This window comes from Phycodurus eques, chromosome 4 (genome assembly GCF_024500275.1).
Source record: "Phycodurus eques isolate BA_2022a chromosome 4, UOR_Pequ_1.1, whole genome shotgun sequence".
Taxonomy (NCBI): Eukaryota; Metazoa; Chordata; class Actinopteri; order Syngnathiformes; family Syngnathidae; genus Phycodurus; species Phycodurus eques.
The window spans coordinates 4,506,493-4,533,806 of NC_084528.1; the positions used below are offsets into that span (position 1 = coordinate 4,506,493).

The 27,314-nt window shown below is 43.1% G+C and overlaps 1 long non-coding RNA gene across 2 annotated transcripts in view; it reads right to left on the minus strand.

The window, feature by feature from the left end:
- LOC133401135 (uncharacterized) overlaps window positions 1-27,314 on the minus strand; it is a 98,710-nt gene that overhangs the window by 21,599 nt on the left and 49,797 nt on the right. The window contains exons 2-3 of one of the 2 annotated variants that reach the window (XR_009768381.1): window positions 14,179-14,405; window positions 13,656-13,861 (exon numbers count right to left, since the gene is read on the minus strand). This is a non-coding gene — a long non-coding RNA (uncharacterized LOC133401135). Of the gene's footprint in view, window positions 1-13,655; window positions 14,406-27,314 lie in introns of both variants that reach the window. The other variant, XR_009768380.1, reaches the window with a different exon arrangement.

A 27,314-nucleotide genomic window follows, 5' to 3' on the forward strand; every position in this document is an offset into this window, starting at 1 on the left:
AGGTGAGCCTGAGCCTATCCCAGCTGACTTTGGGTTGTCAGTCAATTGCAGGTCATAGAAACAAATGACCATCCACAATCACATTCACAAGAAAGGACGATTTAGAGCAGTGATTCTCAACTGGTGGGTCACGACGCAAAAGTGGATATTTGACCCGCTTTCAGCAGGCCCCTCACGATGACTGAGGGTAAAAAAATATCCAACCATCCATTTACTGAACCGCTTCTCCTCACTCGGGCCGTGGCTGCGCTGGAGTCGATCACGGACGATTTTGGGCGAGAGGCCGAGTACACCCTGAACTGGTCGCCAGCCAATCGACCTCAAAACTGTGAGGTAGATGTGCTGACTAGTCAGCCATCATGCCACTGGGGGGGTGGGGGGGGGGGGGGGGCAAGTTAAAAAAACAAGTTAAGAAAAACACCTGCGCTATTTACATCGAAGGGCTCAGAATGCGGCTATTCACACTCCTAAACAGGAGGTGGCGGCGATGCCCTGTAATGCTACATGATGTTTTTTGGTTCTCTCAGTCCAAGGTATTCTTAGGAATTACTCCTTGCTCCTTCTTGCCCATTTTTGTGCATGTTATACAAAGATTAGAACTAACGTTGGACTCTATGCATCTATTAGTATATGCAAGTACATTTGGGCATTCAGTTGAATTAAGAGCATGGTATATTAAAACACACATTGGTGTTGCCTTGATGCATTCCTTCCACACTATATAAGTCATTAGCTCATAAAAAATACCTAAATGAATTCACATCCATTTACATGCAAGAAGAATGATCTCTGTCTTGATTAACTCATAATATTATCAACAGACCGAGCCCCCTTCTGTGCACCTTTCCCCATAACAGACAAGTCAGCGTGTAACATTTAAACATATTGACTCTGTGTGCTCTACAGCTTACAGTGCTTAAAAATCAAGAGGTTAATTTTTACGAGTGAGTGTCAACCTCATAAATATGTCTTTGGGTTGCCCGTTGTAAGCTTCAAAGCTGTGTTCATGTACTGTATTCACCCACGCAAGCATGAATATTATTACATGACACACATTGAGCCCGCACCAAAACAACACATATTCACACACCCACACACTACCAGGCCATCCTAGCAGTGCATCTCAGCACGAAAGCAACGCCGACAGGCAGATCCAAAATGACTTCTTAAACTCAGTAACCTCGGCTATCATATCACCAACTGAATCAGAGAAGATAGGCAGTCTGGCTGCCTGCTCAGCCAAACAAATCAAGACCGGTTATGCAAGCTGGCATAGACAAATCTGTGCCATTAAAAAAGGACGACGCATGGGCAGAAAACATTTTTAAATAGTGGTGATTTTCAGGAGCCTTTTTTGTTTTCGGCCACCCAATACTTTGCTCAATACTGAGCAATACGCATTATGAGAGATGCTGTTCTGCCTAAAAAATAAAAAAAAAATTCATTAAATGCTATCACCCTTGAAGCATTATCTATATTTATCATTTTGCTAGGGGGGGGAAATGTACAGCATGGATACACTTTAAAAGGTTAAAAGGTGGGTTTATACCCTCAGCATTACAGTATTCACGGGGGACAGGGAAGCAAATAGTGAAAATCCACAGATAATTGACGGCCATTATATTCGCATTGACGAATTTATTTTCTTCTGGTTTCTTCTTGAATAAGCTAGAAAACACCAACAATAACAATTTTTGGGATTGGTATTTAATTGATATTTAATAATGTACTCACGTTATATTTTGATCAATCCTCATCCACAAATCCATCAAAGTCGTCATCTTCTGTATCCGAAATGAACAGCTGGGCAAGTTCTCCATCAAACACGCCAGGTTCCCTCTCGTCATTGTCTGAGTCAGTCTCGTTGCCTGTGCGGCTCCTCAGAATGATGCCGGCTTTTACGAAAGCTCGAACAACAGTGCAAGCAGACACGTTAGCCCAAGCATCCACAATCCATTCACAAATTAAAGCTGTGTTCGCCATCTGTCATCCATCGCTCCCACGGCGCTCACAACTTCACTTTGAACGCCCTGTTTACACCGATGTCCAGCAGCTGGAGTTCATTCGTCAAGCCTCCCGGAATGATGGTTATTGCACTCAGTCGAATGGTGACTGTAGAGACGCTTCTCCCGGCTGTTCTTTGCTCATTATTCCATTGCTCGAGTTGGTCTTCCAACTCGGGCCACCTCGCCTTGTTTCCGCGGAAACTCAGCTTCGTCTTCTAGACTTGGCATAGCTCGTTTTCCTGCTTCCTCCACTTGCGAACCATGGATTCGTTGATCTTGAATTCTCTCGCGGCTGCTCGATTCTCATGTTCCTCCGTGTAACTAATAGCTTGCAGTTTAAACTGTGCTTCGTAAGCGTGTCTCTTCGTAGGTGCCATTTTCGGGCTCCTTAGCCAAACCGATGTTGTTTGCACAATGTACACCCCGGCACTATATACCTACTGGGGGCGTGCCTTTAGAGTCCTCCTTCACGTGCACCCTTCCCCCTTTAATGTCCGCCTTCCTCTATATAAGCAGCGTGTCGGCAGGAAATGCTCCCAGTCAGTCAAGCGGAGTGCTCATCACACAACAACATTTATAGCTTTTGGAACTTTTTGGAGAAAATTTAAGACTTTTAAGTGCGCCTCATGGTCGTGAAAATATGGTAAGTGGCAAAATACTGAAACCAATTTCGGAACCAAAATGATTTTAAGCGAAGACAATTGGTACAAATATGCAAAAGGAGTGATACCGGGGTTGTTAAACACTACACCTGCAATATCTGGTGGCAGAACAAGTCCACTTGTGGGTAGTGATTATTTGATCATGATATGTTGTTATTCTTACAAGCAAGGCAATAGCGGCGGGTCAAAGACTAATCAAATAATGGATGGGTGCAAGGGACTAATCTTTATCATCTCACTCCAGATATTCTTTGTGGTGTCTTCCTTATTCATCGTCATCTTGTCACGTTCCCAAATTCAGTAAACAATGTCAATAAAATGCAAATTGTAATCTCCTGCACAGCCATACATCCCCGTAATGTAATTTTGAATACTCGCAACTCAGTGAAACATACTGTAGATTTAAAAAAATCTTTCTCCAGAATCAATACGACATACCAAGCTTGTTACAGATGAAAAATTGAGAAGTTCACCACTGTGTTGACAGGAAGAGCGGAACATGTACTGTGTTTGAAGCCTCCGGCCCAAGAGCAGGCAAGCAGAGGCAGATCCTCCTCTCATAACGCTGACCTGTCCGCCACTTAATGGATGGGCAAGGGCTCCACATGGAGACAGCTCAATATGGATCGACTTTGGTGGAAGACCGCACCACAAGAGGCGGACTACAAGAGGGAGGAGGGAATGATAGACAGTTTAAGATAAATTGAGATGGGCAGAGAAAGGTGACCAGTGATGGAGAGGAAGATTGTAACCAAGCGAGAAAGGCAAGATTAGACAGAGGGACTCAAATTTGTATTTATTTATTTATTTGTCTTGTTTGGCTGTTAGGTCAAGCAGAATGGAGGATCTGTCTCCCTTTTATGCCGGAACAGTTTCATTGTGTCACTGTGGTTTCTTGGTATTATAATAGATATTGATTGAGAATCAGAGTCGATCAGTCGAACAGAACAAAGTTTCTAGAGGGGAGTGAGAAAAGAAGACAAAAGACAAAGCACTAATTGTAAACAAGATGAGAAAAGTAAATCATTATCTAGAACAATGAAACATTCGATATGAGTGCTGTATGGGTCCTGTCCTTCCTTCACAGGGAAGGACAGGACCCATACGGACAGGAGACAGGAGAAGACGCATGCAGGACAAAGGTCGTGAACTCGGCTGTACAACTGAAGTGTGGTGGGTGTGACTATGTAAATTATAAAAGTCTGTAGGACGAGAGTGAGACTGAGGGGATACCCAACCAATTCGCATATTCATGAGTTATTTATTGCAATAAGTGAGTGGCCCCACACCCAGCGAAAAACTCCCAGGGGTCCCAGACACCGTTTCGCATGCACAATTACTGACAGTGGTGTCCTGTACTTGCTGTGTCTGCACCGCGGTGGCTGAGGACTCCACCCAATCAATCAAAAGGCGGGATCGGGCCCAGGACGGGACACGTCCCACACTGAGGGACCCAGGGTGGCCCGCCGGCCCCACCGAGGTGTCACGGCAACCGGCCACCCGGAGGAGGCCGCAGGCACCCAATGCAACTCCTCCCTCCCATATATACACACAGACACACTCACACACACGCGCGCACAAACACACGCACACACACACATAGCGGCTGAAGTAAGTATTTAACACGGCACCATTTTTCTCACCAAGTATATTACCAAAGGTCCTATTGACATGAAAATTTAACCAGATGTGGGGAACAACCCAAGTAATCCATACATAGAAAGAAAGTAGAACAAATAAGTTCAGGAATTAAGTTATGTGTAATAATGTGAAAGAGACACAGAGACAAAGTAATGAACACGCCAACTGGTATTTATTTAATACTATGTACAAAAGCCTTTGGTTGCAATGACAGCTTCAAGACACCTCCTGTATGGAGAAACTAGTCGCATGCATTGCTATGGTGTGATTTTGGCCCATTCCTCCACACAAGCTTTATTTTTTTTTCTTCTTGAAAACCAGTTGAGAGTTTCCTTGGCAGCATGTTTTGGATCATTATCATGCTGAAATGTCCACCCTCGTTTCATTTTCATCATCCTCGTAGATGGCAGCAGATTTTTGTCTCAGTAGATTTGCACATTCATCCTTCCTTCAATAATTGCTGAAAAGCAGCCCCACACCATCACGTTCCCACCTCCGAACTTCACTGTTGGTATGATGTTTTTAGAGTGATGTGCAGTGCCATTTCCCCTCCAAACGCGGTGTGCATTATGGCAATCCAAACAGTTCAATTTTGCTCTTATCCGACCAGACTATATTCTCCCAGTATTTAACTGGCTTGTCCAAATGTTGTTCAGCAAACTTTAAACGTGCTTTGACATGCTTTTTGTTCTTGTGTGATGAGCGTGCATACAGGCCATGGCGGCGGAGTGCATTACTCATTGCTTTCCTTGTGACAACAGTACCTGCTAATTTCAGGTCTTTTTGAAGCTCTCCACAGGTGGTCCTTGGCTCTTGGACAACTTTTCTGATTAATTTGGTCCTACAACACCTTTGCTAGACAGTGCACGCCACACTGTGACAGCTGGCTGGTTGAATTGATTCAGTTAAAATGTGACAGTAAAATGAGGACTTCATCTGCTTCATACAGTATTTGAGCCAATTTTAAACAAGCTTCCTCCTGTAGATGATTTCATGAAGAAACTGGTGGTTCATGAGTGATTTGTCCACACTTCTCACAGAATTGGAATCGATGGTCACTTCATGAGGCAAAGATGTTCAAGATGGCCTCCTGAGGTGCACGGCGTGGACTGTTTACAAATGTTAAAGCGGCTCTCATCTCGTTTTCTTCACTCATTGATGTCCTAGGACGTCCAGATTGAACCTATTTCTCTCTTATACGATACATTGTCAGCGGTGTTGGTTAATTTAAAACGTGTATACTTACTCGGCCCACCATGTAAATAAAGGAATCATAAAGAACATAACAGGCATGTATTTATTACAAGGAGCATGAATCAAAATGCACTTTACGAGAAATTGGGTCCCTGCTTGATGATCAATAAAATAGCTCACAGCCTTTTACTCTGACAGTCAATGACCAAATATAAAATGATCCGGGATCCATTTCCTGAGCCGAAATTTGGAAATGGCCACCCTACTAAGGACAGAGCAAAGTACCAAAACATTTAAGGCCATAAGATATTTTGCGCTTCAAATATATCTGTTTGTAAATTCTGTCTTCTTTCATACACTAATGTGTATATTAATATATACTGAACAGAAATATAAACGCAACACTTTTGTTTTTGCTCCCATTTTCGTGAGCTGGACTCAAAGATCTAAAACCTTTTGTACATACACAAAAGGCCATTTCCCTCAAATATTGTTCACAAATCTGTCTACATCTGTGTTAGTGAGCATTTCTCCTTTGTCGAGATAATCCATCCCACCTCACAGGTGTGGCATATCAAGATGCTGATTAGACAGCATGATTATTGCACAGGTGTGCCTTAGGCTGGCCACAATAAAAGGCCACTCTGAAATGTGCAGTTTTGCTTTATTGTGGGGGCCTGAGGGGGTCAGAAAACAAGTCAGTATCTGGTGTAACCACCATTTGCCTCACGCAGTGCAACACATCTCCGCATAGAGTTGATCAGGTTGTTGATTGTGGCCTGTGGTATGTTGGTCCAGTCCTCTTTAATGGCTGTGCGAAGTTGCTGGATATTGGCAGGAACTGCAACACGCCGTCGTATACGCCGATCCAGAGCATCCCAAACGTGCTCAATGAGTGACATGTCCGGGGAGTATGCTGGCCACGCAAGGACTGGGATGTTTCAAGCTTCCAGGAATTATGTACAGATCCTTGCAACATGGGGCCGTGCATTATCATGCTGCAACATGAGGTGATGGTCGTGGATGAACGGCACAACAACGGGCCTCGGGATCTCGTCACGGTATCTCTGTGGATTCAAAATGCCATCAATAAAAGGCACCAGTGTTCATTGCCCATAACATACGCATTCCCATACCATAACCCCACCGCCACCATTGGCCACTCGATCCAGAACGTTGACATCAGCAAACCGCTGACCCACACGACGCCACACACGCTGTCTGCCATCTGCCCTGAACAGTGAAAACTGGGATTCATCCGTGAAGAGAACACCTCTCCAACGTGCCAGACGCCATCGAATGTGAGCATTCGTCCACTCAAGACGGTCACGACTGCAGTCAGGTCGAGACCCCGATGAGGACGACGAACATGCACACGAGCTTCGCTGAGATGGTTTCTGACAGTTTGTGCAGAAATTCTTTGGTTATGCAAACCGATTGTTGCAGCAGCTGTCCGGGTTGCTGGTCTCAGACGATCTTGGAGGTGAACATGCTGGATGTGGAGGTCCTGGGCTGGTGTGGTTACACGTGGTCCGCGGTTGTGACGCTGGTTGGATATACTGCCAAATTGTCTGAAACGTCTTTGGAGACGGCTTATGGTAGCGAAATGAACATTCGATTCACGGGCAACAGCTCTGGTGGACATTCCTGCAGTCAGCATGCCAACTGCACGCTCCCTCAGAACTTGCAACATCTGTGGCATTGTGCTGTGTGATAAAAATGCACATTTCAGAGTTGCCTTTTATTGTGGCCAGCCTATGGCACACCTGTCCAATAATCATGCTGTCTAACCAGCATATTGATATGGCACACAAAGGAGAAATGCTCACTAACACAGATTTAGACAGTTTTGTGAACAATAATTGAGGAAAATTGCCTTTGGTGTATGTATAAAAAGTTTTAGATCTTGGAGTCCAGCTCACGATAAATGGGAACAAAAACAAAAGTGTTGCGTTTATATTTTTGTTCAGTGTACAAACTATATCAAATCTAATGTGGTATTTTTTGTTACCCAGCAAACTTGTCTCAGGATGGGAATCAGTATGGATTGAAATATTTCGAAGCAGGCATACAGCGAGACATAGAGGGACTGATTAAGAGTCTAGACATAGTGTGTATATTTATTTTACCTGAAATGAACTATGTACAGTAAACAAAACCCTGTTTTAACCTTGTTGCTATTGACCACTGGTGTCTGCTTCCATCTGAATGTCAGTGGTTGTGTTTGCTGGCGATGACGACTTTCTATTTGACCTCTAATGGTGACCACAACAGACCAGGACAAACACTCGGGTGCACGCACACACACACACACACACACACACACGCACACACACACACACACGTGTGTGCATGGCTAATGCATTATTCAACACATGCCCTGAAAAATAAAAAGAGAAAGCTTTGGTGATACTTTTTCTTATTCATAGTAGTTGAAAACATTTATATTATAACAAAGTGCATGCAAACATTTACAAGTTAATGTGTTAAAATATTCAAAGGGACAGAACATCGACTTTATTGGTTGTGTCCAAATTTTGGGTCTCTGGAGTTCCTGTCCCCTTATCAAGTGTGAAATGACCAAATCACCAGTTTGTACATTTTTTTTTTTTACGAGACACCTATTTCCAAAAACATGTCTGTACACAAACCATTAAAATAATTAAAAAAAATTTTTTTTTTTTTAATTGTGGGAGAAGGGAGATGTGATTGATCAATTATATCCACATACTGTAGTTGTGTGCCTGGAGTGCCTAGCCAAACATCATTTGTGAAATCCAACACCCAAGTAAATCTCAAGCTACTCTATATGCCTATTTCTGCAAATGCATCTGTGAGCGAGGCCTTCTGCACTTCTGACACATTGTTTCGTAACACTGTTAAAGAACATAATAACCACTCGGCACAGAGTTTTTCAGCCAATTACTTGATCAGCTCGGCTGGCCGAAGTTCCAGAGCTGCAGTGTAAGCACAGATCAGCATTAGCTAACTGTGTTACCAGCATTCCATAACCAGCACAGACTCGAGAGTTCGGCTAAATTGACGATGTGCGTGTAGGGGGTATTTCTGTATTTCTGTTTGCCAATGTCATGAGTTATTAAATACAGCAGTGGCAAGTATTTGGTATCATTGATGTGTTTGCATAACCCCCCCAAAAAAATAAAATAAAACATGTTTATTTGTGAACACACAAACACAAACAAAAAGCCGGGCTTCATTTCCCTTGCTTGGCAAATGCAGCACTTTCCACAGGCTGGAGGACCTCCTGCTTGGCAAAGTCCCCCCGCGAACGATTGGCACTGACGACCTGCTGAAAGAGACCGTTCAGCGAGCAGGCGGCGGCCTGTTCGGCGACGGGGCGAGTATCATGTTTATCCAGCCTACTCCGCCTTGCATGGCTCAACAAGAAAACGTAAGAATCTTGCCGTTCATCCATCCATCCATCCATTTTCTACACCACTTATCCTCATGCTGGAGCCTATCCCAGCTAACTGCGGGCAGGAGGCGGGTTACACCCTGAACTGAATAGAAACAAACAACATCTCGCAATCACATTTATACCTACAGACAATTTAGAGTCTTCAATTAACCTACCGTGCATGTTTTTGGGCTGTGGGAGGAAACTGGGGTTCACGGAGAAAACACACGCAGGCACGGGGAGAACTTACAAACTCCCCACAGGCGAGGCCGAATTTGAACCCGGGTCCTCAGAACTGTGAGGCGGATGTGCTAACCAGTCTTCCTACCGTTCCACCCGCTTGCTGTTCAATGTATTTTAATCCTCATATTTCAAACTTTGCGTACAGCTGCACACATGCAGTAATGGCCACTCTGTGAATGTAAAAAGTAAACAAAATGATGTGACGCCTACAGACGTCCGTCAACCAATTAGCGTTCGTCAGCACAGTCCCGCCTCCTCAAGACTTCCTGGTAGCCAGGAATTCATTGCTAGAAGACCCTGCCTGCCAGGAGGAACTAAGTAATCCTAGAGGAACATTCTGTACCCTGGTAGTTTTTTTTTATTTTTTATATATATATATCGGAACACAGAGGGCATCTCATACTACCAGGGTAGCTAGGGAAGTTCCTGCAAAGGTTCCTGTGGTGGAAAAGCCCCGAAAGGTAACTGTGTTTCTTGCAAAATGCCTGTGTCTCTTCTTTAATGCCAAACATAGTCATATAGTGTTTTTGTACATTCTTTTGCAACCTGATGGTGTTATTAAGAGGTGCATTAGGTCAACTGAAGGCTCAGGTCCAAAACTCAACACCCGGCACTGACAAATAACATCCAATATTTGTGACGCAAAGGTTAATGCAGTTTGCAAGATTATGTGAACTCGCAATAACTCTACCTTTCTGTCATTTAAAAAAAAAAAATTCTTATACTTATTTGTGTCCCTGAAAGGGACATTCGGCTCTCACTCCGATGTATACTTTGTGTTGCACACCACAAACAGAACCTGATCATGCACATGCAGCCCATGGCAGTGCTGCAATACTTGAGCCGGGCTGTTGGAGAGGATGCCTTACTCAAGGGCACCGCGACAGTAGCCAACAAGCAGACTAGCTTCTTACATTACACTAAAAGAACCAAAATAAAGGAACTCTGGTGATACTAAGATTAATTATGTCTGTTAGTGTTCATGGAAAATTAATATGAAGCAATAGCAGAAAAAGCCAAAAAATGTAATTAATCTCTTCAGAAAACATTTTGCTAATCCTGAAACTTAATTTCACACACCTAACAGTAAGGATATTTTGGCGTTAAAAGTTTGAAAAATATTGAGAATATTTTTTTCTTAGAAACAATTATGACCTTTTTTGATGGATAACAACTGACGCAAAGACTAATATCGGCAAAATTGATTGATTTTCAAAATGAAATTTAGTGGCCTATGTCTTTACCATTATTGATCAGATTATATGAAAATGACCCACACATATAAACAGCTAAAATGAAATTCATTTGAATTCACAGTCAAACACTAAACACTATCATTCTTATATAGAGGAACTAAACCCCAAAGTTTAAAGCAAGAATACATTATATGTGCCAGCACTAGCAAAACACGGTATTTCTGTTTAATATAATGCTTGTGGAATAAGAATGAAACAGCCTCATTCACCAATGTAAGCGCAGCGCTATGCTGGGCGAAATCCTTTTCAGTTGCAGATTGGAAGTGACGCCGAAGCACAAATAGCGCTGGATTTTAAAGTGCAATCCAACTCATACCCAGTGATGCCGTTAACGTGTTACTCCCAAAAAAAAAAAAAAAAAAAAAAAAAAAAAAAACGCCATTTTGAGTAACGAGCAAAGTAACACGTTACTTTCCCCTGGGAAAGTAGTCAGAAACTTACTTTTTCAAGCCATTAATAGTTACCATAATTTCTCGTGTATAATGCGCATTTCCCCCCCAAAAGAAAAATTGTCAAAAGTCAATAGTGCGCATTCGTATAGGTATTAGTATTAGTATATTTCTAAATGTATGCCGCCATCGAGAGGTTATGAAAAAGCTGTACACTTTCATTCTAATATGCCACTGCCACCTAGTGGTTATGAAAAAGGTGTAGCCTACACTTTCATTCCAAGATGACAGGGGTACGTATGACTGCATATATGTACAGTTATGCTCATAAGTTTACATACCTTGGCAGAATTTGTGGAATATTGTTTTTTTTTTAAGGTACGACTGATGACTGAACAACAACTATCATTCATTTCTTCATGGTTAGGTTTTGTTTATTGATAATGATTTTCTGAAATGCTTGACCGTTTAATTTGAATCCCATTAAAATCAAATTAAATATGTTTCACCTGGCCCTTCATGTTTTCTTTGAATGATTGATGATTTGTACCCTTCTTACAAATTCTGCCTGGGTAATCAAACATGAGCACAACTGTGTGTTTTCTCATTTATTAAATAAAAGTAAGTGAATTTCAAAATAGGAGCAAGTAAATAAAAAAGAAAGTATTACGTGTTCAAATAAAGTGCTGAACTTCAGAATAATTATTTCAAAAAAAACTAACAAAATACAGAGATTACTTCATGTTTTGATCATATGGGTAGAAGCAAAATCATGCATCGTAAAAATGCATTATACATAGGTAGAAGGGTTTTCCAGAATTTGGAGGTCAACTTTGGGGGTGCGTATTATACATGGGTGCGCATTTTACACGAGAAATTACGGTACTTTTGCATCATCAATATCTCTCGGCAAACACTTATTTGTAGTTCGTGATTTGAACAAAGAGCAGTCAGCTGTGCAGAAGCATTTAACCAAGACCATATTTCCTTTCAACAAACAAGAAAGCGATTGGGAAGTAATTGTTTATTACACAATGCACAGGTGCAGCACCATAAAAGTGCAAATAAATGCACGATTTCACTGTGACTACACTATTTTTGTTATTTTCTTAGTAAAAAGTGTATTTGATTGTTGTTTTATTTACACATTGAGGATACAGTTTTGCTGGCATGTTAAACGCGCAATGCATTGTGGGTTAACTATTCATGCCGAAGTGCTTGGTCATAAATCGGTCACGGCGGTTAAGGACTGACTCACTGATGGACTTACAATACTTAGCTTAAATAATATTTACAATGAAAAGTGAGAACTCTCAACTTCGTCTTGAGAGCGGACTGTGAGCCGATTGAACGCGCTGCACGGCTGATGTCACGTAGTAAGAAAAAACAGTTTTCTTGCTCTTCGCATCCAAATTTCTGTGGTTTCTGTGTGTGTCACTCACTTTCACATTTATGTACACGCAAGCGCAAAGGCACGCACACGAACACGAACACACGCACACAGTTGCCTTCATGAATTGTGTTGGCATGTCAAGTCGCAAATAATATTTACGTTTTTGTTTCATGTTGATGGCATTCTATAACTTGTGTGGCGTACATTACCAAGTCATGGGTACAGTTAAGCGAATGCTTCTTTTGTACTGTGGTTAAGTGATATTCCTGCCACTTGGCGGCTGCTGAAAGTAACTAAAAAGTTACTTTTTTCTAACTTAGTTACTTTTGAAATCAAGTAATCAGGAAAGTAACTAAGTTACTTGTTCAAGGTAACTGTGGACACACCGCTGACATCTTTTTGTTTCTAAATACATGTTTGAAGATCCAGTAAGTGCTGAAAATGTACAAAAACTGAGAACAACATTGTCTAAATTGTTGAGCTATAGCTTAAGACTCTTTTTCTTCATCTCGTTTGGCCTGATTTTTTGGCCAGGGCTAAAAACTAGCCCCGTGGCAACACGTATATTTTCTAGCACGAGGTCCTCCCCCACTATATAAACACCAAGCGTCCTTATTCCATGCAGTGGCCATTCGGCAAAATTGCCACGTCCTCAAAATACATCTTCCCTGAAGTTTCTCTGCCATCTGCCCCCACGGGCATTGCAATGGGAGGCAGCGGCGAACTGGTCGGGATCCAGCGCACTGCGGCCCCTTTGCCAGCCTGCCACCGGTTAGAGAAGCAGCTGGAGGTGTGGTGCAACAGCTTTAAGGCCCTCAGCGGGGTAAGGAAGAGGAGGGGGAAAGGCTGAACCTCGGCGGCCACAGCAGTGCGAGCACTACGGTGCCACTGCGTGGATGACATTGTCCCCCCTTCCTCCTCCTCGCGACGCTCCGCTGAATTTCAACGAAGACAAAGGGTGGCCGCCCCGGAATGTCTCTCGTGGAGCCGTGAGAGGAGGCATGCCTTTGATTGACAGCTGAAAGTTCTGGAGAGGCGGGGTTTTTAAAGAGCATTTTGCCACACACCCACAGCATCTGAATGTCTCAATCCTTGACCATTTTTAAGCTTGATTTCAATAGTTTGTACGTTTTTTATCCATTCATTCATTGTCGTCTTGTTACTCGTTTCTGCGATGTGTCAAACTGACATAGATACACGCATATACCAAACCACGCACAAAGCGCGACAGTTCAGTCGGGTTCAGCTGCGTCACTCGGTGTGCGGCAGCCTTTAAATGTCTTCATTCGGTCTTCCTAAGATCGCTGTTGTACTGTATTATATAGCCCTGAATCAGTTAAACAAATCAGCCGTGCTTTAGTTGTGTTTTAATAGACACATAAATGAGACATACGCACACATAACGCACACTAAACACACAGACGCACCTAATATGGATATAATCAGCGTTTACCTTTGAATGCGTTTGTGTCTGGTGAGTCAGTTTCCTGCATAGTGCTCCTTCCAGCCCTCTGACAGCTGCCGCCAATGCTGCAATGGCCAAAAGGCCAAACTTAACCAGTCAGACCCAATGCCGCTGCAGCAAGGGAGGGCGGACGAGAGGATGGTGCACCTCCAACCAGACTCGCTGTCATCTTTTGTCAACAGCTGCCCATGCGCCTGGAGACAAATCACACTCACAATTCTTCTCGTGCTGCAAGCTGAACTACAGTGCTATGATGCTTCAATTGCCTTTGTGGGCTGGCGCTACCGCTCTGTCAAGCAGTTACAAAGTCATTGTTAAAGAGCGTGGTGTGGGGGATGAGTGCCAATAAGTCTTTTTCTTGGGGTTGAGCCAATGACTTGAGTTTAGAGTCTGAGCCAAAGAGGTTGGATGAAGGTTAAGGATGTTTGAGAATATGACGTTGTTGAACTGCAGTCCATCCTCCTAGCGGGAGGCTGACAGTCGTGGCCAGCAGCCTGAATTTTTGGCACACCTCTTAGTCTGTCTGTCTGCAGACAAGCATCTCATCCTATTTCCAGCAGACTCTTGTCCTGTATGTCTACCTCAGTCTTCTTGGCCACTGTCGCAGTCTTATCAACGTGCGGCCTTGTCCTTTTCCAATTTGTGCAATTTGGCATGCTCTCTCTCACTCGCTCTGTCCTCTTTGCGTCATTTGTCCTGTTGGTGCAGTCGCAAACGCTCACACTGGTACCGCTACAGCTGGAGAGGACAATAAGAGAAAAGAGGGAAAAGCTCATTGAAACAACAGGTGAATGGAAACATCCCCAAGACTCACTGCTGCCACGAAAATAACCATCATCCATAACCACCCACTCACACCCCCTTTACATACGCAGCAGACGACGAGCCGTAGTGTTTGTGTCTCCAATTGCATGGGAGGTGGGTGGTTGCCTGGCATGGCCCCCTTTAGTTCCCCTCACCCACAAGGTTCTTACATGAAAGGAAAAAGTTTCTCTGAAAGCCAAGCGCCACCCGTGACCCTATTTCACAGAACGGGAGAGATAGAGCGCCATGTGCCACTTTGAAGTCGGCCTGATAAAAAGGGCGAGCGGAGGAGGCTACAGCTGAGGAAAACAAAACTTTATTTACATTTCAAAAGTGCGAACTACTGCTCTTTTGGATACTGGAAAGAAACAAAATACCAGAAAAGAGAAGGAGGTTTTTTTTGTGGGGTTTTGGGATCAGTGAATGACAAATTTTTCAGTTTGTATTGCTGCTAAGAGCATACAAGTGAAAATGAGAGAACAGGAATCACAATTTGAAAAAAAAAAATAATAATAATAATAACTCCGAAGAAGAAAAATAAACTTGTAAAAACAACAACATAATAAACAAAACCATGAAAACACCTCACAGTGGTTGTGAAGTGGCTAGATGTGATGGGGGCGGATATCTAACAAAATAAGCAGTGTGGGTTTGAAAGTGAAAAGTCAAGGGAAAAAGATGGTAGGATGAGGGAAGGACAGATGATGTTGGTGCGAAAAGCAGACAGATGATAAACAAACACGCCCGGTCTGTGGTTTGGAAAAACCTTCCTGCTTTTTATCAGGCCTTATCACAACACAGATATACACATGACAAATGGAACAGCAAAGGAACACGCTGAACTCCAGTAAAGCAGAGTCATAGTTAGTCATTTGGGAAGTTGGCTCATTAGAAAGCAAGAAGAGGGGAGATAGAAACAGAGAGGGAAACGCACGCTGTGTACTGTTCATTTTGCTATTAGTGCACATGGGCTCCAGTTCACCTGTGACCCTTATGAGGTCAAGCAGTACAGAAGATGAATGGCTGGACGGATGGAACATGCGTATTTTTGTCTTCCTCAAAGTGTTAAAAAGACACAAGACTTATAGCTATAACACTCAGTAGCTCCAACAAGGCTGAACAATCATCACACTCTCCTGTTTGCCATCACTACTAGAAACGTGTTTCCCCACCAGACGGGCAAGTTCATTTCCTGTAGAAGAAGTCAGTTCATTCTGACGCTGTGTTTATCTCTCAGGTCATCTGAGGACAAAATAACAAGGTATGTATGTAGTTGTAGTTGAGTTGACATGACAAGCGATCCGAAGCCAGCTTGTGATGATGGAATTTGACCTGAGAGTGGATATTTTGGAGTGTGTGCCCCGGTCATTGGAGGACATTTAGGTCTCTTCTCAAAGTCTGGATCCTTTGAGCTTCAAGACTTTACATACATTTCAGGTTGAACACCTGAATTCCTACAGCGAACAACGTTTGTAGCTGTGGTACAGTTAGGTAGAACTGTACCTTGTGAGGGACAATGCTTTGTCGTTTGGGTGGTTCCCTCAAAGGTTCTGTTTTTGTTCCCATGACACTTGATAATATACCTGTATGTGTACTTTTTGGGCCCTGGGGAAGAGCCACTATTCATCCATCCATCCATTTTTCTGAAATGCTTATCCTCACCAGGGCCGTGGGTGTCCTGGCGCCTGTCTCAGCTGATTTCGAGCGAGAGCCGAGGTACAGCCTGAACTGGTCGCCAGCCCATCACAGGGCACATATACACAAACAACCATTCACACTCACATTCACACCTACGGACAATTTAGTGTGGCAGGAAAACGGAGTACTCAGAGAAAACCTAGGCAGGAACGGGGAGAACATGCAAACTCCACACAGGGAGGCCAGATTTGAACCCGCGACCTCAGTACTGTGAGTCAGTTGTGCTAACTAGTCATCCACCGAGCCGCCCGAGCCAATATGACCACAATAATAAATTCTATATAGCACAAACAGCACAACACAAATCATTAGTGATAAATAACTGTAAATAACGATGCAGCAATGTAGATTAAAAGAATCGCTTGGATTCTTTTTCTGGTGGGGTCACATTCTTCTTGTGTAGACCTTTGGATCCAATATTAAAAATGACATTGGTCAGTCAGGCCCACTAGACTTTCTGAACAGAAACGGGGGGGGGGGGGGGGGGGGGCTGTGTTGTGTGACAGGAACGGTTCGAGGCTCAAGTCAGACAAATATTGATTTCCGAGGATACCGACTTTTTGAATGTAGAATAAAGCTCGAGGACTCAACTCAAGAGTGTTACAGTTTAAGTTCAAGGGTTTTTCTTCCTAACAAAGAGGTCAAATGTGGACACAGCACTGTCCCTGGGTGACTTTCCATTATATGGTGCTGGGATAAAGCCTCACTCAGAGACAAAAACACTGGTGAGGAGCATCACTGGGTTCATTGCAGGCAACTAGATGGCTGGAACAAATAACAATGCACCTTTCAATTCCTTTTATGTCCATATTGACCACAAAATATAATGTCCAGGTGAATTAATTCCCCACTTACAGTATATTCTTGTATTACTGCCATGGGAAACAACTATACTGCTTTATTCAATATTTTATGTTTTATAAATATTTTCTGAGTCACTGATGGTGTAGTGGTACACTCGCCTGACTTTGGTGCAGGCAGCGTGGGTTCAGTTCCCACTCAGTGACGTTGTGAATGTGAGTGCGAATGGCTGTCCGTGTCTATATGTGCCCTGCGACTGACTGGCGACCAGTTCAGGGTGTAGTCCGCCTTTCGCCCGAAGTCAGCTGGGATAGGCTCCAGCGTCCCGCGACCCTAACCAGGATAAGCGGCGTTGGAAATGGATGGATGGATAAATATTTTCTATATTGATGAATAGACCCTCCTAGATCAGCTTTTTGACATTGATATGCTAAAGATGCTGGTTCATAGGGTGGCATCAGCTCATCTGTAAGGACCGTTTGGGTTACGGTTCACCGCAGTCCTGCTGAAGATATTGCAGTTGTAGAAAAGATGCTAGTCTGCATTATGATTACTGTCAAGGCGCCCTTGAGCAAGGCACTTTTACAGTACCTATACTATACTTACTATATACAGTACATCATTAACCACTGGAGGATTGTCTATGACAGGGCTGTCATACTCATTTTAGTTCAAGGGCCACATTCACCCCAATTTGATCTCAAGTGGACCGGACCAGAATAGTCATGGCCTAATAAGCTAATAAGCTATAAATAATGATTTTTTTTTCATTGTTTTGGTGCAAATAATTACAAGTACATTGGGAAAATATGTTCTGTTTTCTTTGTTTAAAATAATACGAGGAATCTGAAATATAACAAAAATTGCAATTATAACAATGTTAGGAATCAGTGTTTTCATGTACACATCTGCACCGTACCAATCACAGTGGATATTTATACTGTCTGTACTTTTGATTTAAAAAAAAAACAACAACTTGTGATTAGGAAAGCATTGAAATTTACATACATTTGAAGAGGGCTGCAGTGGTTGTCCAAAGAACTTTAATAAAGCACCTTGAGGAACAAAAAAAGAAAAGAGCATAATATAATTACTGAGCTTGCTTTAATATGTTCGTGCAAGTGCACAATTTTGCATGCCAATTTAAACACGGCGCTCTTAATGGAATAATTAATGAAGAGCCATTTGCAGTAACAACATACAGAATACAAACACCAATTCCCATGAAGTTGGGACGTTGTGTAAAAGGTAAATAAAAACAGAATTACATGATTTGCAAATACTTTTCAACTAATACTCAGTTGAATACACTGTAAAGACAAGTTATTTCCTGTTCAAACTGATAAACATTGTTTTTTGCAAATATTCTTTTCATTTTGAATTTGATGCTTGCAACATGTTCCCAAAAAGCTGGGACAGGGCAACAAATGACTGGGAAAGTTGAGGAATGCTCACTGAAAAAAAAAACCTGTTTGGAACATTCTACAGGTGAACAAGTTCATTGGAAACCGGTTAGTGTCATGATAGGGTATAAAAGGAACATCCCCAAAAGGCTCAGTATTTCAAATGTAAGGATGGGGCGAGTTTTACCACTTTGTGAACAACTGCGTGAGCAAATAGTCCAACAGTTTAAGAACGTTTCTGAACATACAATTGCAAGGAATTTAGGGATTTTATCATTTATGGTCAATGATATGACCAAAAGATTCAGAGAATCTGGATAAATCTAATGTAAGTGGCAAGGCATTGAATATCCGTGACCTTCGATCCCTCAGGCGGCATCATGTCCACCGGGCCAAAGAGGAAAAGTACCATCCGGATGGTTACGAGCGCAAAGTTCGAAAGCCAGCATCAGTGATGGTATGAGGTGTTTTAGTGCCCGTGCCATGGGTATCTTGAACATCTGTGAAGGCACCATTAATTCTGAAAGGTACATACAGGTTTTGGAGCAACATATGCTGCCATCCAAGCAATGCCTTTTTCAGGGACGACCCTGCCTTTTTCAGCAAGACAATGCCAAGCCACATACTGCAGCGTGGCTTAATAGTAAAAGAGTGCGAGTAATAGACTCGCCTGCCAACAGTCCAGTCTCCCACTGAAAATGTGTGGTGCATTATGAAGCGCAAAATACGACAACAGAGACCCCAGACTGTTGAGCAACTGAAGTTGTACATCGGGCAAGAATGGGAAAAAATTCCACTTACACAACTTCAACAATTAATGTCCTCAGAGCTTTGTTAAAAGGAAAGTGGAAAACAAGGCCCTGTCCCAGGTTTTTTAGAACGTGTTGCAGACATCAAATTTAAAATGAGTGAATAAAAAAAAAAAAAAAAAAAAAAAAAGGTTTATCAGTTTGAACATTAATATCTTGTCTTTGTAGTGTATTCAATTGAATATGGGTTGATAAGGTTTGGTAAATCATTGAATTCTACTTTTATTTGCATTTTATACAATGTTCCGACTTCATTGGAATTGGGGTTTGTACTTTTTAACATTTTGTCCAATGTTACATTTAACCTCAAAAATTCAAGGAGATGTATAATATCTTTCTATTCTAAACACAAATTGGTACCAGTTTGGACAGACAAACCCGACGGCAGAAGTTCATCCTCTTGTTTTTTTATTCGGTTCGAATACCCTGATTGATATGTTCGCTTCATTTTGTTGTGCTGAAGAGACGTATTTCCAACAAGCCTGCTAGTCGGTGAACCTATTAGAGTGTTCTCCGATGCCCAACGCGTCATTGCAAGGATTGTTTAAAGTTGTGTTGTTAATATGATACACGATATCAACCGTCTGTTAGAGGTGGGGCCCACCAGCCAGCACCACTTGTAAGGAGCCCCCTTATGGGTAATGCTGAGAGCCACACGTTGTCGTTGCAGTTTCTTCCCTACCCTGTTGCATCGCCTCTTGTGGAAAGTGGTCATTTAAATGAAAATTAGCAAAACTGTTAATTTTATTGAAAATTTGCAGTTAATGTGTTCTACCCCGGAGGCACATTGGCCGACTGGTTAGCACATCTGCCTCACAGTTCTGAGGAGTTCAAATCCCAGCCCCACCTGTGTGGAGTTTGCATGTTCTCCCCATGCCTGTGTGGGTTTTCTCCAGGTACTCCAGTTTCCTCCCATGTCCCAAAAACATGCATGGTAAGTTAATTGAAGACTCTAAATTGCCCCTAGGTGTGAATGTGACTGCGAATGGTTGTTTATTTCTATGTGCCCTGCGATTGGCTGGCGACCAGTTCAGGGTGTACCCCACTTCTTGCCCGGTACAGGAAATGGATGGATAGTGTTCTATCCCCATAGGTCAGATTGGAACCCCTGACGGGCAGGTTCTGGCCCACGGGCCGTATGTTTGCCACCACTGGTCATGTAGACATCCACGACTGCTTCAATTACTGGTTTTACTTAATAGGTGAGGAGTTACCTGCAGACGATGAGTTACTTGAATAATAGTTTTCACAAAATAGCTCCAATTAATGACTTTAAGTGCATCACTAAGTCCTCAGAAGCATTTGATAATGTGCTCATAGATCATTTAAGGAAAGCCACTTTTTCACACACAGAGGGATGAAGCTAACACCACTGATGATTAATGAGATCGACTTTAGCCTGCTTCATTAGTCCCATCTGTACTGTACTTCACGTTGACGAACTTGGCCAGTGGCCAGGATGCAGTTCACGGAGGCTTTTTAAGGTTGGGCCCAGCAGCTAGCATCTCACACCTTAGTAAAGATTCAGCTGCTTTGTTCGGCAAGAACACAAATCAATGACTTTTTATTCTGTTATTCTATGGATAAGTGCACAATATCAGTGCTAAGACGAGTATCCTTTTTAGCATTACGAAGGGCACCTCTACAATAGTCAGGATGGAGACGAGCATCGTTCCAACAACTAGATGTAATGCGTCTTCTTGCTTTTTCTAATATCTATTTATTTGTGACGCAAACAGCGTGACTGAGTAGTGGTTAGCACATCTGCCTCACAGTTTAGGTTTGAATCTTGGCTCAGGACTTGACTTGGAGGATCAGTACATTAAATCCCACTGTGAACAAGAAAAAAATAAATCTTGCAACTTGTTCTTAGACAGATCCTAGTCAGCTGTCAAGCTGCACCTTGAGCAAGGCATTGAAACCTTTCACTCTCAGGTCAGGGGCACCGTCCCTTCATTCTGGACCTTGACCCTAAAACAATAGCGGGGGTTTATTGATAGAGCCAAACATGGGAAAGGTCTGATTTCAGTTGTGGAAGTCTTATAACGTACGTTCTTGGGGGTGGAAAATTACAACAACAAATAACAAAGAAAGATAATAGGAGTGGGACTGAAATATACTGATGGAAAAAGAATGACAGTAAGACAGTCATCAACAAAGATTTGCTTCTTGTACTGATTTTGGGGGGCACAAAAAGTCTAGGCTATTTGCAAGACATTAGTACATTTACAGCAATTCCTCGTTTATCACAGGGGTTACGTTCCAGAAAACCCCGCAATTAACGAAATCCGTGAAGTAGTCACCAATTATTTATTGTATCATTTATGTACATTTTAAAGGTTCCCATATGCAATTCATTGTGATTATGTGATAGTTTAAAGAGGGGGCGGCATGGCTCAGGTGGTAGAGGGGTTGTGTCCCTTCTCAAAGGTTGTGAGTTGGATCCTCATCCCCTGTGACCATGTCCAAGTGTGCTTGAGCAAGATACTGAACCCCCAGATGGTCCTGATGCTGCGTCATCAGTAGGTGAATCAGGAGGCAGTGTTAAAGTGCTTTGAGTAACTTCAACGTAGAAAACCACCACACAAGTAAAAGCCCATTTGCCATTTGTTCACTTAAAGTCGCCATCCACACACTCTCCACGAGCACATGCCTTTAAAAAAAGGGTACGTTCTGCTTGAGTGACATGAACGTCTACCGATGGAGATGCGCTTAAGACGGGCAGTTTCCTGGCTACACCATGAGGCATTGCGCATCACACTGATGGTCCCGGCAGCGCGGACACCGCAAAGCATCAAAGGAAGTTGGACTGGCACGTCCTGCTGCTTTCCATAATTCTTTGCAGTGCTCGTTTTCACTACAGTAATATCTTCTTTTCCTTTCGGCTTGTCCCGTTAGGGGTCGCCACAGCGCGTCATCCTTTTCCATGTAAGCCTATCTCCTGCATCCTCCTCTCGAACACCAACTGCCATCATGTCTTCCCTCACGACATCCATCAACTTTCTCTTTGGTCTTCCTCGAGCTCTCTTGCCTGGCAGCTCCATCCTCATCATCCTTCTTCCAATATACTCACTATTTCTCCTCTGGACGTGTCCAAACCATTGAAGTCTGCGCTCTCTAACTTTGTCTCCAAAACATCGAACCTTGGCTGTCCCTCTGATGAGCTCATTTCTAATTTTATCCAACCTGGTCACTCCAAGAGCGAACCTCAACATCTTCATTTCCGCCACCTCCAGCTCTGCTTCCTGTTGTCTCTTCAGTGCCACTGTCTCTAATCCGTACATCATGGCTGGCCTCACTACTGTTTTATAAACTTTGCCCTTCATCCTAGCAGAGACTCTTCTGTCACATAACACACCTGACACCTTCCTCCACCCGTTCCAACCTGCTTTGACCCGTTTCTTCACTTCCTGACCACACTCACCATTGCTCTGGACGGTTGACCCCAAGTATTTAAAGTCCTCCACCCTTGCTATCGCTTCTCCCTGTAGCCTCATTCTTCCCCCACCAGCCCTCTCATTCATGCACATATATTCTGTTTTACTTCGGCTAATCTTCATTCCTCTTCTTTCTAGTGCATGCCTCCATCTCTCTAACTGTTCCTCCAGCTGCTCCCTGCTTTCACTGCAGATCACAATGTCATCTGCAAACATCATGGTCCACGGGGATTCCAGTCTAACCTCATCTGTCAGCCTATCCATCACCACTGCAAAAAGGAAGGGGCTCAGGGCTGATCCCTGATGCAGTCCCACGTCCACCTTAAATTCTTCTGTCACACCTACAGCACACCTCACCGCTGTTCTGCTGCCCTCGTACATGTCCTGTATTATTCTAACATACTTCTCTGCCACTCCAGACTTCCGCATGCAGTACCACAGTTCTTCTCTGGGTACTCTGTCATAGGCTTTCTCTAGATCTACAAAGACACAATGTAGCTCCTTCTGACCTTCTCTGTACTTTTCCATCAACATCCTCAAGGCAAATAATGCATCTGTGGTACTCTTTCTAGGCATGAAACCATACTGTTGCTCGCAAATACTCACTTCTGTCCTGAGTCTATCCTCCACTACTCTTTCCCATAACTTCATTGTGTGGCTCATCAACTTTATTCCTCTATAGTTGCCACAGCTCTGCACATCACCTTTGTTCTTAAAAATGGGCACCAGTACACTTTTCCTCCATTCCTCAGGCATCTTCTCACGCACTAGAATTCTATTGAACAAGCTGGTCAAAAACTTCACAGCCACCTCTCCTAGATGCTTCCATACCTCCACAGGAATGTCATCAGGACCAACTGCCTTTCCATTTTTCATCCTCTTTAATGCCTTTCTAACTTCCCCCTTACTAATCATTGCCACTTCCTGGTCCACCACACTTACCTCTTCTACTCTCCCTTCTCTATCATTTTCCTCATTCATCAACTCCTCGAAGTATTCTTTCCATCTAGCAAGCACACTGCTGGCACCAGTCAACATATTTCCATCTCTATCCTTAATCACCCTAACCTGCTGCACATCCTTCCCATCTCTGTCCCTCTGTCTGGCCAGCCTGTATAGATCCTTTTCTCCTTCTTTAGTGTCCAACCTGCCATACATGTCATCATATGCCTCTTGTTTTGCCTTTGCCACCTCTACCTTTGCCCTGTGTCGCATCTCAATGTATTCCTTTCGCCTCTCCTCGGTCCTCTCAGTGTCCCACTTCTTCTTAGCTAACCTCTTTCCTTGTATGATTTCCTGTACTGTGAGGTTCCACCACCAAGTCTCCTTCTCTCCTTTCCTGCCAGAAGATACACCAAGTACTCTCCTGCCTGCTTCTCTGATCACCTTGGCTGCAGTGGTCCAGTCTTCTGGAAGCTCCTGCCGTCCACCGAGAGCCTGTATCACCTCTTCCCGAAAAGCTGCACAACACTCGTCCTGTCTCAGCTTCCACCACATGGTTCTCTTCTCTGCCTTTGTCTTCCTAATTTTCCTCCCCACCACCAGAGTCATCTTACACACCACCATCCTATGCTGTCTAGCCACACTCTCCCCTACCACTACCTTACAGTTGGTAACCTCTTTCAGATTACATCGTCTGCACAAGATGTAATCCACCTGTGTGCTTCTACCTCCGCTCTTATAGGTCACCCTATGTTCGTGCCTCTTCTGGAAAAAAGTGTTCACTACAGCCATTTGCATCCTTGTTGCAAAGTCTACCACCATCTGTCCCTCCAAGTTCCTTTCCTGGATGCCGTATTTACCCATCACTTCTTCATCACCCCTATTACCTTCACCAACATGTCCATTACAATCTGCACCAATTACGACTCTCTCTCTGACTGGGATGCTAAGAACTACATCATCTAGCTCCTTCCAGAATTTCTCTTTCACCTCTAGGTCACATCCTACCTGTGGGGCATAGCCACTAATCACATTACACATAACACCCTCAATTACAAATGTCAGCCTCATCACTCGATCTGATACTCTTTTCACCTCCAAGACATTCTTAGCCAACTCTTCTTTTAAAATAACCCCGACTCCATTTCTCTTCCCATCGACACCATGGTAAAATAATTTAAACCCTGCCCCTAAACTTCTAGCCTTACTGCCTTTCCACCTGGTCTCCTGGACACACAATATATCAACCTTTCTCCTCATCATCATGTCAACCAACTCCCGAGATTTTCCTGTCATAGTCCCAACATTCAAAGTCCCCACATTCAGTTCTAGGCTCTGTGTTTTCCTCTTCTCTTTCTGCCGAAGAACCCGCTTTCCACCTCCTCTTCTTCTTTGACTTCGACCCACAGTAGCTGAATTTCCAACGGCGCCCCGCAGGTTGACGGCGCCGGTGGCGGACGTTGTTAACCCGGGCCACGACCGATCCGGTATGGAATTCTTTGGATGAACGCTCATATTTGTTTGGCAAGGTTTTAAGCCGGATGCCCTTCCTGACGCAACCCTCTGCATTTATCCGGGCTTGGGACCGGCCTACAGTTTGCACTGACTTGTGTCACCCATAGGGCTGCATTGTTTTCACTACAGTAATATAGTTGTAGAAAATCAATCTAAACGTTGTCCTTTACTGGCATTTGTTCCTGTCCTTATCGTTATGAGTGCGTGCATTAGCTCTGCCAGGCTACGTTTATGTTTGTAAATGTATTTAATGAAACTATGACTGTGGCTTGCGTGTTAAAACATGGCATTCCAGTTATGTTCACTGCATCACTATGCAACGGGGTTACTTACCGAATGTATCAGTTGAAATTGCTAAGGTATCTTTTTCTGCAAAGTATAATAACCCATTTCTTCTTATGTGAGTCATTGCTGCCATATTATAGACAAATTGCCAATAATTCTAATTGTGCCTGAGAAGTGCAAGTGAGTAGTACGTGCACTCCACTGATCACTGAGCAATCGGTGAACTGTGATATAGTGAGGAATTAATGTATTCACAAAATTTTTTGTATGCTATTAATTGAACCTCTTCACCGGAACAAGTTATGTTAAGATGACACTCAACTCAAGGAAGTGGATTGATTATATTGAAGCCATTTTACTGCAGTAAACAATCAACTGAACTGACTTGTAATGTCAATTATGCATGTCATCATTTGCCTTTGGAAGAATTATCTAATGCATCAATCACCAGAGGAAGTAAAGATGGTTTGAAAATGTGAAATGAAGCAGAAAATCACACAGTAAAATCAAATAAAGATGGGCTGCAGGCGTCATTTATCACACCCTTGTCTGTCTCACGCTGTCTGCCAGCTGAGTTGACATATTTGAAGGAGATTCATCTGGTTATGCATCACAGCTATGGAGAGGCACATAGTTTGAAGGTTTCAACAGCGGCAATGACATAGACACATGACACTGGACAAACGAGGAATATAAACAGAGAAAAGTTAATATTGGGTAAAATTGGCCTACAATTCCATAAAAACACAGCTGATCAAAGGCCTTTCCTCAACGACTCTCTTTTTTAAGTTCAAGAAATTGCTGAGTTAATTAAAATTCACTTTCTGAACAATGTTGCCTATGAAGCCTCTGCTAAAAAATAGAAAGCTGGATGTTTCCATGTTATCAAGCTATGGACCCATCTCAAATCTCCATTTCTTAGCAAAGATTGTTGAGAAAGTTATTTTTAATCAACTCAGCAATTTCTTGGACTTAAATTGACTTTTTAACAGGTTTACGAACTCATCATGGGACAGAATCTGCGCTTATCAAAGTGCTAAATGATATAAGGTTGAATACTGACTCGGGAAAGGTGTCAATTCTGGTCTTCTTGGACCTCAATGTGGCTTTTGATATGGTAGATCATAACATTCTGCTGAACTGGTTGGAAACGTGGGTAGGACTAAATGGAACAGTCCTTAAATGGTTCAGGTCCTATCTGGAGGAAAGGAGTTATTTTGTTACCATTGGAAGTGTTCAATCTCATCGAATGGCAATGACCCATGGGGTCCCTCAAGGGTCAGTTCTTGGACCCTTCCTGTTAAGCCTGTATATACTACCTTTGGGTCAAGTTTATCAGAACTTTAATTATCAAAACTATTAACTATCATAGCTATGCAGATGACACAGTTATATCTAGCAGTGTCTCCAGATGACTACAGTTCAATTGAGGTGTTGTGTCACTTTCTAAAACAGATAAATATCTGGATGAGCCAAAGACATTTTTAATTCAACCACAACAAAAATGAGATCATTTTGTTTGGCAATAAAGAAAAGAGAATGGCTGTTAGTATATACCTGGAGTCACTCTCTTTAAAAACCAAAGACCAAGTCCGAAACCTTGGTGTTCTGATAGATTCCGACCTGACTTTCAACATCCATCCATTTTCTGAGCCGCTTATCCTCACGAGGGTCGCGAGCGTTCTGGAGCCTATCCCAGCTGTCATCGGGCAGGAGGCGGGGTACACCTCGAACTGGTTGCCAGCCAATCGCAGGGCACATACAAACAGACGACCATTCGCACTCACAGTCATGCCTACGGGCAATTTAGAGTCTCCAATTAATGCATGTTTTTGGGATGTGGGAGGAAACCGGAGTGCCCGGAGAAAACCCACGCAGGCACGGGGAGAACATGCAAACTCCACACAGTCGGGGCCGGGGATTGAACCCGGGTCCTCAGAACTGTGAGGCTGA